Genomic DNA, 15358 nt, shown 5'->3' with positions numbered 1-15358 from the left:
ATTTTTAAGCATTTGAAGTATTTAAAGAAATTGATTAGAGGCCAAACATCTAGAAGTACAAAAGTGATCATGGTGAACACTTCATAATATCCCTACAAAACAAAACCACAAATTGTGTACTACAAATTTTGAATAGGAAAATATCTTTCTGAGACTAAGCAAGATAAAAGATTTGAGCATTTATATTTATATATCTTTTATGGTGTTAACTTTGGATGCAATGTGTGATTTTTGTATACTTAACAGATAAGAAACATTGTGACAAAAGATATTTTAAAAATGTAATGTTCTGTGATTATATTATTTTATATTCATGACTATATTATTATGATACAATTAAATATAGTATAGTTACAAAAATATTTTAATAATACACTATTGGTCAAAACCATAAAAATAAATGATAATGTTATCTACAAAAGTGGTTCTCAAACTGGGGTCCGGGGCCCCCAGGGTGGCCGCGAGATGGTTCCAGGGGGGCCCCAGTTTTATAACATTTTATAAAATATATTAATTTATCATGAATTCTATGAAATTAAACCTAAAAAAATAAGGCAGCACTACTTTGTATAATTTAATGTTTTGTTTAATTAAAATGTGAAGAACAGTTTTTTGTCATAAATTTTCTTTGGGGGGGCCGCGAAGGAATGCACCGTACACAAAGGAGGCCGCACGCTGAAAAAGTTTGAGAACCACTGATCTACAATATAAATAAATACTTAAAGTCGCCATAAAATGGTAGTAGCAACTAGCCCACCCGCCATACCATATAACCACAAGTATTTCGAGGATTTGCATTTTTGATTCAAGATGAGGGCACATTAACTAAAAATGATGAAAAAATTTTAGAATTTTTTGTTTTTAATTAAGAATGTAAAAAATAATAATAATTAAGCTCACATATTGACGTTTCATCAGATGCACGTGCGCTGACGTGATCACGTCTGAATCCGAACTTTACTTCCGGTTTTGTTTTTTTTAATGGTCTGACTTGCTAAACTGATCTCTTGAACAAATGCGAAAATAACAAATGTTTTGGTTTCCTAGGCCAGTGGTTTTCAAACTGGGGGCCGCGAGATGGTGCCAGGGGGGCCCCAGTTTTAGGACATTTTATAAAATACATTAATTTATCATGAATTCTATGTAATTAAACCTAAAAAATAATAAGCCAACTAACCAACAGCACTACTAGGTATAATGTTATTTTGTTTAATTAAAATATTACATTTTAAAACTGTTTTTGTCATAAATTTTCTTTCGGGGGGCCGCGAAAAAATGCACAAGGGGTGCCGCACGCTGAAAAAGTTTGGGAACCACTGTCCTAGGCAATCTATGTGTTGTTGTTGTTTTGATTGTTATATAAATAAACTACGTTTAAAGAACTTTGTTGTTATTTATTCTTAGCAGAGTTAACCGGAAGTTACGTGCGGACCACGACAGCCGCTTGTTTATGTTGTTACTGCTGAAACTTTAAGTCATCTGTAAAAAAAAATACTACAATATTCCAAAACAGATTACAGGTTTTCATTTAAATTTCATTGCGACTTTAAAATTGTGTTATGTATGCGTTTAAACTACAAAAAAAAATACCACCAATTTGACTTTTTCAATAAATCACTGTCACGTATATTTCATGAATGGCAACAGGTTAAAATTATAATTATTAGTCCAATTATTAGTTTGTGTGTTAATATTTTGTTTTCTGTTTTATTTTTGGTTCGGTCTTATTGTAATAAAATGTATCTAATATGAATAAATCTATTTTATTTCCTAAAATAGTAGTTTTAAAATAACATTGAGTGTCTAGACAACATAGCCAGATTTACAAATATAATCTTTACCCAAACTCACAAAATACAAACCAAACGTTAAAATGTATCAAGTATATATGTGTCAAACTATTACAATAAAAAATACTATTAATATTAAAAAATAAACGAAATAAAATAAGACAAACCTGTTTTCTTTGAACAAAGCTGAAATGTTTGAATGTGTGACGCTTCTCTGTAGTGACTTTATTTCCTCATTGTGTCAGAATAATAAATCAGATCCAGAGTGATCTGAAACATGCGTATGTGTGTATGTGTGTGTGTGTGTTTACAGTCGGGCCTGTCGTCTCTATGACTGACAGCAGAATAGCTGTTCCCTGTCACCTCCCATAACATCACATTCACTTACAAGTTGGCATTTGACAGTGGCCAGCGCACACAAACCCAGTGTCAGCCCCATCTGTATTCAATAAAGTGACACTATACTTACACTCAGATAGTATTTTGTGCTGTGTTCTTGTGATAAAAATATGGGTAAAAAGAAAACTGGGTGAATCACAAGAACACACCCAGATCGCATTTCAAACACAAAACTGAAAGCATAATTAAAAATGAACATTTTCTATATGACAAGACATTTTTTGCTCTTTGATTTGGGGTGAAATGTGACCCAAGCCCATTTGTGACAGTTTTCATGTAATTCACCATGTTAATCTGTGGAAACTTAAAACAAAAGTGTGTATGTGTGTGTGTATTCTTCCTCTAAATAAACTCTTACTTCCCCAGTTAAACACATACACAAACACACTTTACCAGACAATCTGTTTTGTGTCAATACAACATCACCGTAGGCATTCACCCCACCCCAACACGCACAGTCACGCTCTGTCCCTGTGGAGTGGAGGGGGAATCCCTGTCAGGTCAGTCTGAGCCAATCCCAACAAAACAAACAGATGATGTCACCACTAGCGCTCGGCCCGGTGTGGGCGATCCTGTTCTGCCTTGCACCATCCCACACAATCAGTCTTTCACCAATGCCCTTCTTGGACGTCTCTCCCTCGCTTTCTCTTCCTCTCGGGCAGGTTTAACTCTCTAAGCCCTGAGCCGATCTGTTTGCAGGGATTTCTGATGACTGGAACGCAACTGGGATTTCAATGAATCGTGAGTCAACCGGATAAACAAAGTTATTGGTGCGGTTTACCGGACAGGGTTTAGATTAATCCAGGACTGGGCCTTAGTTATATCAGGACATTTAAGTTTTTACAAACACACCTTACAAAAAACAATACTGGTGTGCATCTCGAGACAAAACAATGGCACAGATATATGTTAAGATGTGTAAGTACAAGGTATTTTTAAATAAGGGCAACTCAAACATGCATTTTAGTCTGGGACTACAATAAGCCCTGTTTGGGAATCCGCCCAATTGATTTTTAAGAAATTGCTTTTGCTGCAAACAATCTTAACTATTTTACTGACTTCTACTAGACTTAAAGCCACCATATGTTCGATTTTTGTAATAAAATATCTAAAAAACACTTGGATGGTGTGATATATTTTATGCATCTCTTTACTTACATTACCTCAAAAGTTCCCAAGAATTTGTAAATCCTATTTTATATAATGTCTCGTCCCTTGTCATCAGTTAAGTAATATCCAAGCTCTCCTCCGTTTCTGCTTGTAGAAACGATGGCAACACGACTGGACAAACGCGGAAGTGGCATTACAATTGCATAAAATAATGTGATCAGGTGTACAGGTAATAAAACATTAATTCATTACCTCATTCATGAACATGATTAGTGAACTTCATAAGTCTCTGGGTAAAAAAACATCATTTCCCATCATTCCACTCTCCATCATAATGCCATTAAGCTTCACGTTAGTTATTGTTTAAAAATGCATCCTCTAGTGTTAAAATCCTTTAACTATTGGATTAGATTCGCCCAAAACTATTAAACAAGACCAAGCAACCTAATCTAACGGGAATTTGTTTGTGTTTTACGAGTTGGCGGATTCATTGTACGAATTCATGAAAATAGTGTGTGTTGGACCAAGAAGACACAATTTCGTACAACTACTTAAGCCGAAGGTATACTTGGGCCGTCTGCGTATGTACACCATCCGCATGACATCATTTTCGTCATCATGAGGGTACACGGACAGTCCGCATATGACAGCGCATGCACATGAAAATGTTGAGACAAGTCACAACACTACAAACAATAACACAAAGGCAATAGACAGTGTTTGCACACACACAAACCATCATCTTTCTTCTTTTATTTTCACTTCTTCCAATAACAGAAAGCTGTGGAGCATTTTTGTCACCATAATATTTGATTTCTGTTTTTTGTTTTCTTCTTGTTTGTTATAAACTTTGTTTGCAATGGTGAATCCGCTATTTTCCTTCATCTATCCAAATTTCTTTAATGTACTGTAATGTTGTGAATCAGTGCTGCCCTGACGACCTGCATGGTAGAGTAATAATTTGAATAAGAAATCATTTTTATTGCTTACGAGCCGGACACGGAAAAAAGGTATACCTGGTCCTTTACTCTCCGAAAACTTGACCATTGAAGACATACCACCCAATCTTCGTCAAGAAAACACTTTAAAAGATTTACCGGCAGATGGTATTTTCGATATTTTTGAAACCCAAGGCAGCTGACTTGTTGCCTTACTGCCTCATGAGGCAGCTGACTTCGGCGCAATGAAGGCAGCTCCGGGAAACGCATTCGGATAGCCTTCATAGGCAGCGTAATAGATTCTGTTTGAAATATAAACAGAGAGCGCATTTGTGATAACTAATCCCATATTTGAAAACTGCAATACTATTTTTTTCCTAGAAATGCAATCAAAATGTGTAAAAAGTGAGATATAACCTTATTTACACTATATTTGTACTCCACATGCTTTCTTGGCTGCCATTTTTTTTTCAAACTCGACCAGGCTCCACCAATCACATTCCTCACATATACACGCGCAGAATTGTGGGACAGGACGATGAAGGTATCTCAGGAGTCAGGAGGTAAAGCTAACACTGGATTTGGACGTTGACGCACTCCTGCCTTGGAAAGCTGCCTCCAAAGGCAGCATTTTAGAGATTTGAAGACTGCTCCCCTAAAATATGGTAATAAAATGCATTTCTCTGGCCAAAAATATGTTCTAAATATATGCTAAATACATGTTGTAGAAAGCGAAGCTTAATTAAATATATTTGTGATTTTTTTTAAACAGGTTTGTAACATAAACGTTTTTCTTCGAATGCTACTTAAATATAAATGCTTTAAAATATATTTATTTTTAAAATGTATTACAAAATATGCAAAAAATATATATTAGTAAAAAATTTATTTTTGTAAGCATATTTTTCAAAATATAGTTCAGCAAATATATTTTTTGTCATTTTGAAATATATTTTAAATTTTATTTTAAAATATATACTTTTCATCATAAAGTCATTTCCAGCACTCTAGTACAGAAAATGTCGCTAGTCCTACAAATAAGTTTGTTTGTTTGTTTGTTTGTTTGTTTTTAAAAAAAATCTGATTTTTTCTTTTGATTTGTGGTGAAATAGGAGTTGGACATGTTTTGTGAGATGCACTCAGGAATCTTCAGATCAAAAGAAACCCCCTTAAAAAATGCACTTTGCTCAACACGAACATTTTTCGCAGTCATTTTGGAGTCTTTGTGATTGGTATTCTGCGTTTGACAGCACTGCCAAAACTCACGACGCCTGCCAAGGGAAATAAGTGTCACTTCCAATCAGCGCACCGTTTGGAAACGGACGCAGCCTAATCCAAATCTAAACAATTAAGATAACAAGATTGCAGTTTGTCATTTGTTTTTGTAAAAGGACTTAGTCCTGATTGTTCTGGAAACTTTTTCTATACCTGTTTAATGTATTTCTTTCTATGTACTAATAGTATACAGAAAGACTTTAAAAACCTATAATATTATAATAATATTATCTAAAAACAGTATCTTCATTTTATGAACATTTGTATATAGTCCACACTAATGTCACCACTCAGTTATTTCAGCTACATGTGAATAGGTTTAAATGTGTGAAAACAAACAAACAGACTTAGGAAATCCCCAGTGCTCTACTTTAATAAGCTGCTAATGTATTTATATAGGGGAAATTTTGGCAGTGTAACCAAAGCCCCTCATTGGTTAGTTCAAAACCTGTTAAACCGTCACAACTGTGAACCGACGCCTTTAATGTTGCTAAAGCAAAATGAGCAAGCGTGGACCCAGATTAACACATATGCAGCTGTGAACACATGAGTTTAATAACAACAACTTGGGTTGTGCATTAATGCACCTGTTTTACACTCCGAGTAAATCGCTCTCTCACACACTTACACAGAATCCAGATTCAAGGGTCTGTTTGCATATGAATCTGACAGCGATCTGAATGTGATGAAAGGAGTTTGAATAATGATGAAAAGAAAAGTGCTCACTGGAGGCACAGAAGTCTTCTCCTTTCAGTGCGAAAGAACCGACAAGTCCCTCTCGAATGCAGCTGTCATCGCCACTGTATCGCACAGACACAAAAGCACATTCAGTACTGTCCTTTATGTCTCGGAGGTCTCGCACTTCCAGCAATGCTAAAGAATCCAGCTCTCATCAAAAATTAATATTACCGTATGAAAAGGAGAAAAGGACTTTCTTTTTAAAGCACATTTGGGCAAAATTTCATTCGGAGTCTGACTTCACTTTTTTTACGTATCTAGCCATTAAAAATAGCGCAAACGCCCACCTCGCTCCTTAGCGCCTCCCCCTTAAAATCCATTAATCTCCCACGCTGCACCCACTACCACTGATGTCAAAGTGAATTTGTGATTTGGATCAAAAAGCTAATCGCAGCAAAGTTATGAGGCACATCAAAAGTGTAAAAATGGCACGCCGCGTGTTTCAGGACAGACGAGGACACGGCAAGGGGATTGGAGATGGGTTGTGTTTAGAGACAACATGTTAATCTCTCTGAGCTCATTAGGACTGAGTTGTTCAGCATTCATTGATGGATTCTCTCATTGATTTGGAGCTAACCTGGATTATAAATGTAACGAAATACCAAAACATCACTTTAAGAAAGGGCTGGAAAAAACCTGACTGGTTTCTGCAGCTCCAAATAAAATTTTAAGGAACATTTCTTAAAATCTTTCTTTTATCACGGTCACCATGGAAACACAAGTTCTCCTGGTGCTCAATTGATAGAGCATTGCGTTAGCAGCGCAAAATGTCATGGGTTTGATCCCTGAAAAACACACCTGCATATAAAATGTATAGTTGCCACTTTGGATACGCATTTGGCGTCTTCCATATGCATAAATGTAAAGTGTAGCTATGATGATGGTTGTTGTAATAAAGACATATTTGGTACCTCAATGCTCTCATACTTTATGCTGGACTCCTCACTGGTATTAGTATCCAGTCATAGTCATCCTACTATCATGACAAGCCTGCTTGGGCTTTCACAGTTGGCCAGCATGTGTGCGAGCGTCTTTCTCAAGTTCCCTAGCGCTAGTCTAAGCAACAGCAGAGTCTGTCGCTATCATCTCTGTGTGTTCATGAGTTGTTTGCTGTGTTTTCCCGCATCGATTACAGCCCGGCTGGAGATGCATTATGTAATCTAACACATCGCAACAGACACTGAGAATCAACATACTGTACATCCTATTCCTCCTCCGCTACACACTTCAATCTCACATCTTTTTTTTCTCTCTTCTGTGTGCACATTTTCTATATAAATCTTTACTTTCTATATCTTTCTCTACTATTCTTGTTTGCTTCAATAAACTCAAAACACACCGTCGATGTGTTTGAAGCACTACCTACATCCAATAGTCTGCCTCTTACATAACCACGGTGTGCTCATCCATACGCGACTGATCCTCTCCACCCAACCCATCGGTAATTCAGACCCCAGGGATGAAGATCAGGAGGGTCGGCTGAGCTTCAAACTGAACCAGGTGAAATTTTTCTTATGCATAAAACATTTGCATGCACAAAAAGGGAAAGTTTAATGAAAGGACCAGACAGAAGAGATTCATGACCTTTTGGGCTGGTCAACCATGAGATGACCTACGGTACATAACCACCACATGTCTATTGACATGAAGCAAGACAGAAAAATAACAACAAACATTCAGCTAGCCAATCATGCGAAACGTTTAATAAAAATACAAACATAACACTGAACAATAGTGCAACAATTGTAAAAATATGCATGTGCCAGTTTGGGCCAAAGTCATGTTTATTTTACTGCATAGTGACCTTATGGATTTTGGACCATAGTACAGCAATATATTTCTGATTTAAAACATTTGACATTGTAAAAGTGATATATTGAGTTGCACTACAAAAGTTTACAGATATAAGGTTGCCCAACACACCTGTAAAGCTGTGCAATGCATAAAATAAAAATAAATAAAGTGCAATCACGCTACATGTTCAAAAAACACAATGATAGCTAGTAAAACTCTCATCGCTTATATTTCTCAAAACAAAAGAGGTCAACATACAGAAACGAAAGAGGAACATGGAAACAAAAGAGGTCAAAACATGATCACACGCTCTCACAACAAATACCTGAGCAGCAGTGAAGATTTATAGACGACGGCGGGACTGCCTGGTTATTTTCTCTCCCGGTGAAAGTGTGCCTGTATCAGGACGAGACGGATTTCCCTGAAGCACCGAGGAACGCCGCTGGGAAACACCTGAATGTGTCCTCTCTCAAACACATACACACCACATAACCACAGCAGACAGACCTCGCCTAGAAACTATTTCTCTGTTTCGCTTTCACTCGTATGAAAAGCCGGCTGTGTGTTGATAGCTCACTCACTCTCTCGGCTGGAAAAGCTTCAGTTCCCGACCCTCCTTCATTCCCTCCTATCTATCTCTCTCGTCTCCTCCTCCAGCGTTCCTTTTATTTGCCAGCTACTTTTCTCAGTGTTTCTAATCCCTGCGCAGGGAAAGCCCAGACGACCGCCACGCTGACTTCCTCTCTCAGCGAATGAAACACAAAGCAGAACGGAAGGTCTATAAAAAGCCGGCTGCCTAATTCCCTCGGCTGAACGCTCGCACCGTGCGCGCACACACACGCACACCGAGGAACCTGAAATGTTTATCGGCATCAGATTAGCTCCTAACCCACTTGTGGAGAACAACCGCCCACAATACAATCGCACGCTTTTATTAATACACAACTCCAGCCCACACACGGCACAGCCGCCCGCACAAAATATAACAACAAAAACATGCTGAAAGATGTAAACAGACATCTACCATCCAGCGTGGACACTGATGTAACTCACAAAATTTATCAATATCAATGCTCCTGTATAGCACAGTGGTAAAGCATTGTGTTAGAAGTGCAAAGGTCATGGGTTTGCACATGCATACTGATAAAAATGTGTACCTTGTAATCCACCATTAGGATGCATCATAAAAAAGGCAATATTTCAAGATTACTTACACTGATTAATCTAATTTGCATTATGCTAAAACAATGAGATGAGCTTGTGCGAGGTAGATTTGATGATATTCAGGAAAGGATTATGTATTGCATGCACACACAGCTGTCAGGAAATCCCTGGTTAACACCTGTGAGCTGTTTTGGGTGGATGCATTTGATTCACACACACACATACACTTATACAAAATTAGTCACCCAACTCAGACATATACACTCACACACCTCAGGCAAAGCCCAGTGGTTCCCACGCTCACGGTGCACAAAAACACACATATTCACATCACTCCATCTCTGTAAACAAGTGCTTGCACGTTCATAAACAGACACAGTGAGAAAAGACATAAAAGTCGGCAAGTAAAATATCAGTAAACAAAAACAACGGCATAACACCGTATCTACACGGTCAAAAAAATAGTACCTAGCTGTCACTAGGGCGGTACCCTTTCAAAAAGTACACCTTTGCACCTAAAGAGTTCATAGTAGTACCTCAGATTGGTACCAAATGTATACATATCTGGGTGATTCTCACGAAACCATTGAAACACCACGGCACTAATGATTTTAGCTTTAAAATGTGTAATATAGTAACATTAAAAAGCATCAGAATTAACACAACACTGTGTTCTACCTCGCACAATGTGTGATTTCAACATAAGAATTTACAATTGGAAATTTTATCTAATTTTCTGCTGAAATTCTCATTACCGCAATGTGTCCGGCTTTGTTTGAACATGTGTTATGTTGTAATTTATCAAATTAACACAAAAATATTAAGAAAAAAATAAATGGATGTTTTGCTAGACTACTTTAGATGACAGAAAAAAATATTTACTGAATATTCATGTATAATAATAATGAAGAAAAATGACGTGTCCATGCCTGATGTTCTCATCCTCCGCAACACTTTTTGAGAACAGTTTAAGCACACATACAGAATTTTAATAAAGTTTGATTTTGAGTGACCAAGCACATGGACCAGTTACTTCAAGATGGCTACCAGGTAAGATCATTTTTTTACAGTTAATTTGAAATATTGTCTTGTCAGAATGCTTGAACGACATTTTGATTATCATTACCGCAACAGATGCTTATTAAATGTTAATTTAATTAATAGAAGCATAATACTTTGATTTTAAATGCATGTGCAGAATCTCCAAATTATGTTCTTTCAGGTTTGTCATGTCATTTTGAAAATATGTCAGTGTTGATGTTTTCTGACTGTTGCGGTAATTAGATTTTTTAGGACTAATTTTTTAAATTATGTTACAAAAAGTGTTAAATGATAAGTAAAAGTTTTTAAATTAATGTTCCCATTTACTCCAGACTTTTTTTCAATGTCTGGTGGGAAAAAAAGTAAATTTAAGCAATTTTTACATTTTCATGCTTGACATTTTTAAAACCAAGTTTTCGTGAGAATCACCCATCTATACCTAAATGGTATATGTTACAAGGTTCTTCCCTAATGACCACTAAGAACCATTTTTCTGACAGTGTACCGCATGCAAATGATTTTATATACTTTGTATACTCCAACCATCTACTGAATCTCCTGGCAAAATCCAACACAGCTTCTCACATTTCATAAGACTTTTTTAAGATTTTAAAACTTTGGTGTCCCCAGAGCAGGTATGTGAACTTTTAGCATAAAAGTACCATATAGATAATTTATTATAACATGCTTAAATTGCTACTTTGTAGATGTGAGCAAAAATGTGCCATTTTGGGTGTGTCCTTATAAATGGAGATGAGCTGATAAAATGCAAACACGGATCGCCATCATGGTGGTTTGTTGAAATTCAAATGTACGATCAATAATTTTTCTCTCTCTTTTTCTGCACTTAATGGCAGTGCCGTGGTTGGATAGTGCAGATTAAGGGGCGGTATTATTATAATAAGATCCCCTTCTGACATCACACATTTCAATGAGTTATTTTTCCACATGCTTGCAGAGAATGGTTTACCAAAACTAAGTTACTGGGTTGATCTTTTTCACTTTTTCTATGTTGATGGAAGCACTGGGAACCCAATTATAGCACTAAAACATGGAAAAAGTCAGAAAATATGTCCCCTTTAAAATCTGATGGATAAATCTAAAGTAACATCAACAGTGACTTTTATTTTGATACAAAACGCCAATACAAACAGAAAACATGTGAGATTATTATAATTAGATAAAGCTGAATAAAACAGGCATTTGCAAACTACTGTTCGTAAAATGTATTCATGCATACTGTGTCACGTGTAACAGCAGAGAAAACAGCATGCAGATGTGCATGGGTACCGCCCACCGTGCTCACCCAAGAGGAAATGTTTGCTTTCAGTTTAATTTCTTTCTCATTTGTAGATCTATGGAACGGGAAATGAAGGGAAGACCACAAGAGGAGATTCATAGGAATGCTCGAACCCCAATCCTCCTCCCCTGCCGGAGAAATTCCCATGGCAACAGCTGCTGAAGAAACGGCCCACGTTACGCAAGAGAAAAAAGCTCAGCTAGAGGGCAAGTGAAAAACACACACACACACACACACACACACACACACACACACAGAGAAACCACGAACACGTCTCCCGCTTCACGAATCCACCTCGTCCTCATTCATTCCTCTCTGCCAATCATTTCCTCCGCCTGTCTTTCAGTTTTTTCACATTTCCATTCATCCCCACTTGCACTCACCATATAGATATTAAAACCCCCTCCCACCCGGTCTCGCCTCTTTCTGATTCATGATTTATTTCGCCCCTGTAATATCCCAGTTATTTTCAAGCACATCACTTTCTCGACAGAAATCAATTCTACAAATTTTTACATTTCACAACCACTTGGTCTAAATCATTTGTGCCTCGTTTTTTCCACCACAGTAAGCACAAATGCATCATTTTGATGTCACTATAAATTGATTTTCAAGTTTTAACCATGTTCTAAATGTGTGGGAATGCTCGTATTCCCTGTTAAACCAGAAAGAATACGAGGGAACACCAGCGTTCCCACACATTTAGATTTATAATATATTTTCCAGTAGGGGTGCGCGGGGCACAAACTAGTGCAGGGTTAGTTGTAACACGGACTGTTGCACAAGGTTGAGCGTTTTGTTTTTCCGGTATTTTTTTGCACGCTGCCAAAACACGATCTCCCGCAAATGATTGTAAATGTATAATGTTTTTCCAGAGAGTTATTGATGAACAAATGTTTTGGTGGCATGCAAGTAATTGTTTTTCATCATATGTTTTTTTTTTTTGGTTTCTTAGTTGGGTGTGTAAGATACCAAATCCAATGCTGTGCATCATTTTGAAATCCAATGCTGTGCATCTTAGCAACTCTTTTGGTGGGCTTAAAAATATTTTCACCAAGCAGGTTAATTGTAACGCTGTGTTACAACTAACCCCTCAGCACTTACGATATGAAAACAGCTAACGCTAGCGTAAGTCTTGTCGTTGTTTTAAATAGGCTACACAAGAATGATTGCTGGATGGCAATAAAATAAATGGTCTGTCTTATCAAAAACCGTGTGTCAAATATATTTTTGTTTATATCTCTAATATTGATTGAATAAGGTCACGTCAAAGATTAAAATCATAATGAAATAAATGGCTAAAATCAGACTTTGATGCTCATTATCTCAGAATTTGAAACTGTAGTATGATTATTACAGCCTGGGTCACATTTTGGGTCACATATTTTATCATAATTGTGCTGCTTTTTCTCACATATTTAGACATTTTGTATCCATTTATAATTGAAGTATTGTTAAAAAGGGCTGGATGAATAAATACAGGGTGGATACCTGTCTATTATAGACAGATATATAAACAATATCCACTTCAAGTATATAGACAAAATAATATTGAAATATTTGCCTGCAAACTTAATTTTTAGTAAGTGATACAACTAAACCCCTGCCTGTTACTATTAACCCCACCTATGGGGTAAGATGTAATGTTTGCACTTCTGCCACGTTTGGCGTAATTGTCCAAAAATGGTAAGAAAGAAACAAACTTCAAATGTTAATTTGTAGCAGAGATGTGTGTGTTGCTTGTGTAAAAATATAATGAATCAAACTCAAATATTTTTTGAATGATTGAGCCAAACCAAAAAGCGTTAGGTTGTGCCCCGCTCTCCCCTACTCCATGATACCTGGATAATATTTTTATCTTAAAACATCTTCATATTTAAGGACATTTCCAGGTCTGAAAATCTCAATTTTATATTTGTAGATTTTCTGTGAGTGTGGAAATTCTAAACAAATACTATCACTAAAAAAAAAAAAATCACACCCACAATAATCATTAATCATTTTAATCACACACGCACGCACGCACGCACGCACGCACGCACGCACGCACGCACGCACACACACACACACACACACACACACACACACACACACGCACACAAAATATGGTTTATAGGAATGGGGAACTTAAAAGAAATGTGTAAAAGGCACCTCTTATTTCTATATAGAGATCTGATAACACATACACACATACACACATATTGCATAATCTTTTTATTCACTGTCTAAACAGTGATCACAGAGTAAGTGGGTTTACTTAACTATTTTATGGAGCACACTTTTCTCAGATATGAGCTAAATCTGAAAATAATTCAGAGATGCTCAATGCCATCTTTTGTATTTTTCTAAAAATGCAAACCATTTCTTTAGGGTTAGAGATGAATGCCACAAGTCTTTAAAAGTGTATATGATTATATATTAGCCAAAACAACTTTATGCAAATATTTTTACAAAGACACTTCAATATTAAATTCTGAATACGAGATTGTAAGCTAATGTAAGTAATTACCAGAAGACCTTTTAACCTTCAAGGACAAAGCCAAGGCTACAGAGAGAGAGAGAGAGAGAGAGAGAGAGAGAGAGAGATCAGAGCGATGAGGTGTCCTGCTGGTCGGACAGATTGTGACTTGAATCAAGAGTCACTGTGGCTTTCGTCCATTGCGGTTGTAAATCAGTTTTACGTGGAAACTGGCATGTTTATGAATCTTACACACGTTTTTGGCATGATTTGAATCTTTGTACTGTTTGTGAAGATTGTGCCCTCATAAACTACACAAGTTACCAGAAACATCCCAATGAAGAAGATTTCCAGAGAATCCACATTCCATCAAACCTGAACGGATTGAATCTGGCATTGTAGTGGGAAAATCCTATTTTATGTGTGCCTCAAAAAACAAACAAACACAATACAAAACCCAGAATTTTCTGCAGCAGACGCACAAACATAAGTCTGTTCTTAAATGGACAGTTAACCATTTAAATGACCCTCACATCATTCAAATCTTGTATTTATTTTCTTGGGTAAAGTATGATAAAACGTTGCACATCTGATTCAAGTCTTCTAAAGCTTTTTTGAGATTTTAAAGAATTTAAATTTTCATTATCAGCTCACTAATAACCTCTCACTCCGTGACAGCTCACAAATCTTACATGTTTATGTTCTAATATGCCATATCATGTCGTGTCAAGCCAGGCTTTCCAAAATATCTTCCTAGTGGGTTCCACAGAAGAATGAAAGTCATTGAAAGACATGTGGGTGACTAAATGATGATCACACCTGCTTTTCCAAGTTGATCTGGCTAAATTCAACTCTATTATTACAGCCTTTCTTTCCTTTAATATTTATCTTTCTCTTTGTATGAAAGTCACTCGGGTTACCGGATTCCCGCTGGGTACTTGGGCTCCTGTTCAGAGCTGCCATCTCCCTTCTCTCTTTCTCTCTACCCCAACCCTTTTTCCTCTATTTTTGCCATTCCGTCATCCCCTTCGGGGTCTGTCCCACAGATAATCAATTGTTCACAAAGTCAATTCACCTTTCCCAAAAAAAAGGAAAAATCATCTTTCTCCTCCTGTAGTCAGACTCAAGCAACAGCACCTGCACACAGACTCATGCTGTTCGTGTTGCCCTGGCAACAGCTCGCTCCAGCTTCACTCGTACAAACCTCACACACACACACACACACACACACAAAAACACATGCATGCCCCACACAACGCCCTTATAAGGGTTTCCTGTCGCTATGCAGGATTTTCGTATCTTCAGAGCAATTTTGTTTTTAAATGAAGTCTTCATGCCTGAACACAATGAT

The 15358-nt window shown here is 37.0% G+C and overlaps 1 protein-coding gene and 1 long non-coding RNA gene across 6 annotated transcripts in view; one reads left to right on the top strand and one right to left on the bottom strand.

Moving 5' to 3' along the window:
- Positions 1 to 15358, bottom strand: part of hivep1 (HIVEP zinc finger 1) — a 58441-nt gene that overhangs the window by 27170 nt on the left and 15913 nt on the right. The gene's annotated exons all lie outside the window — the stretch shown is intronic.
- Positions 1969 to 5707, top strand: LOC129454807 (uncharacterized). Its single transcript, XR_008648081.2, has 3 exons — positions 1969 to 2930; positions 4722 to 4902; positions 5350 to 5707. It is a non-coding gene; the product is annotated as an uncharacterized lncRNA (long non-coding RNA).

Source organism: Misgurnus anguillicaudatus, chromosome 20 (genome assembly GCF_027580225.2).
Source record: "Misgurnus anguillicaudatus chromosome 20, ASM2758022v2, whole genome shotgun sequence".
NCBI classification, from domain to species: Eukaryota; Metazoa; Chordata; class Actinopteri; order Cypriniformes; family Cobitidae; genus Misgurnus; species Misgurnus anguillicaudatus.
Note: the sequence above shows the minus strand (reverse complement) of the source record. Positions and strands in the feature narration are given on the sequence as shown.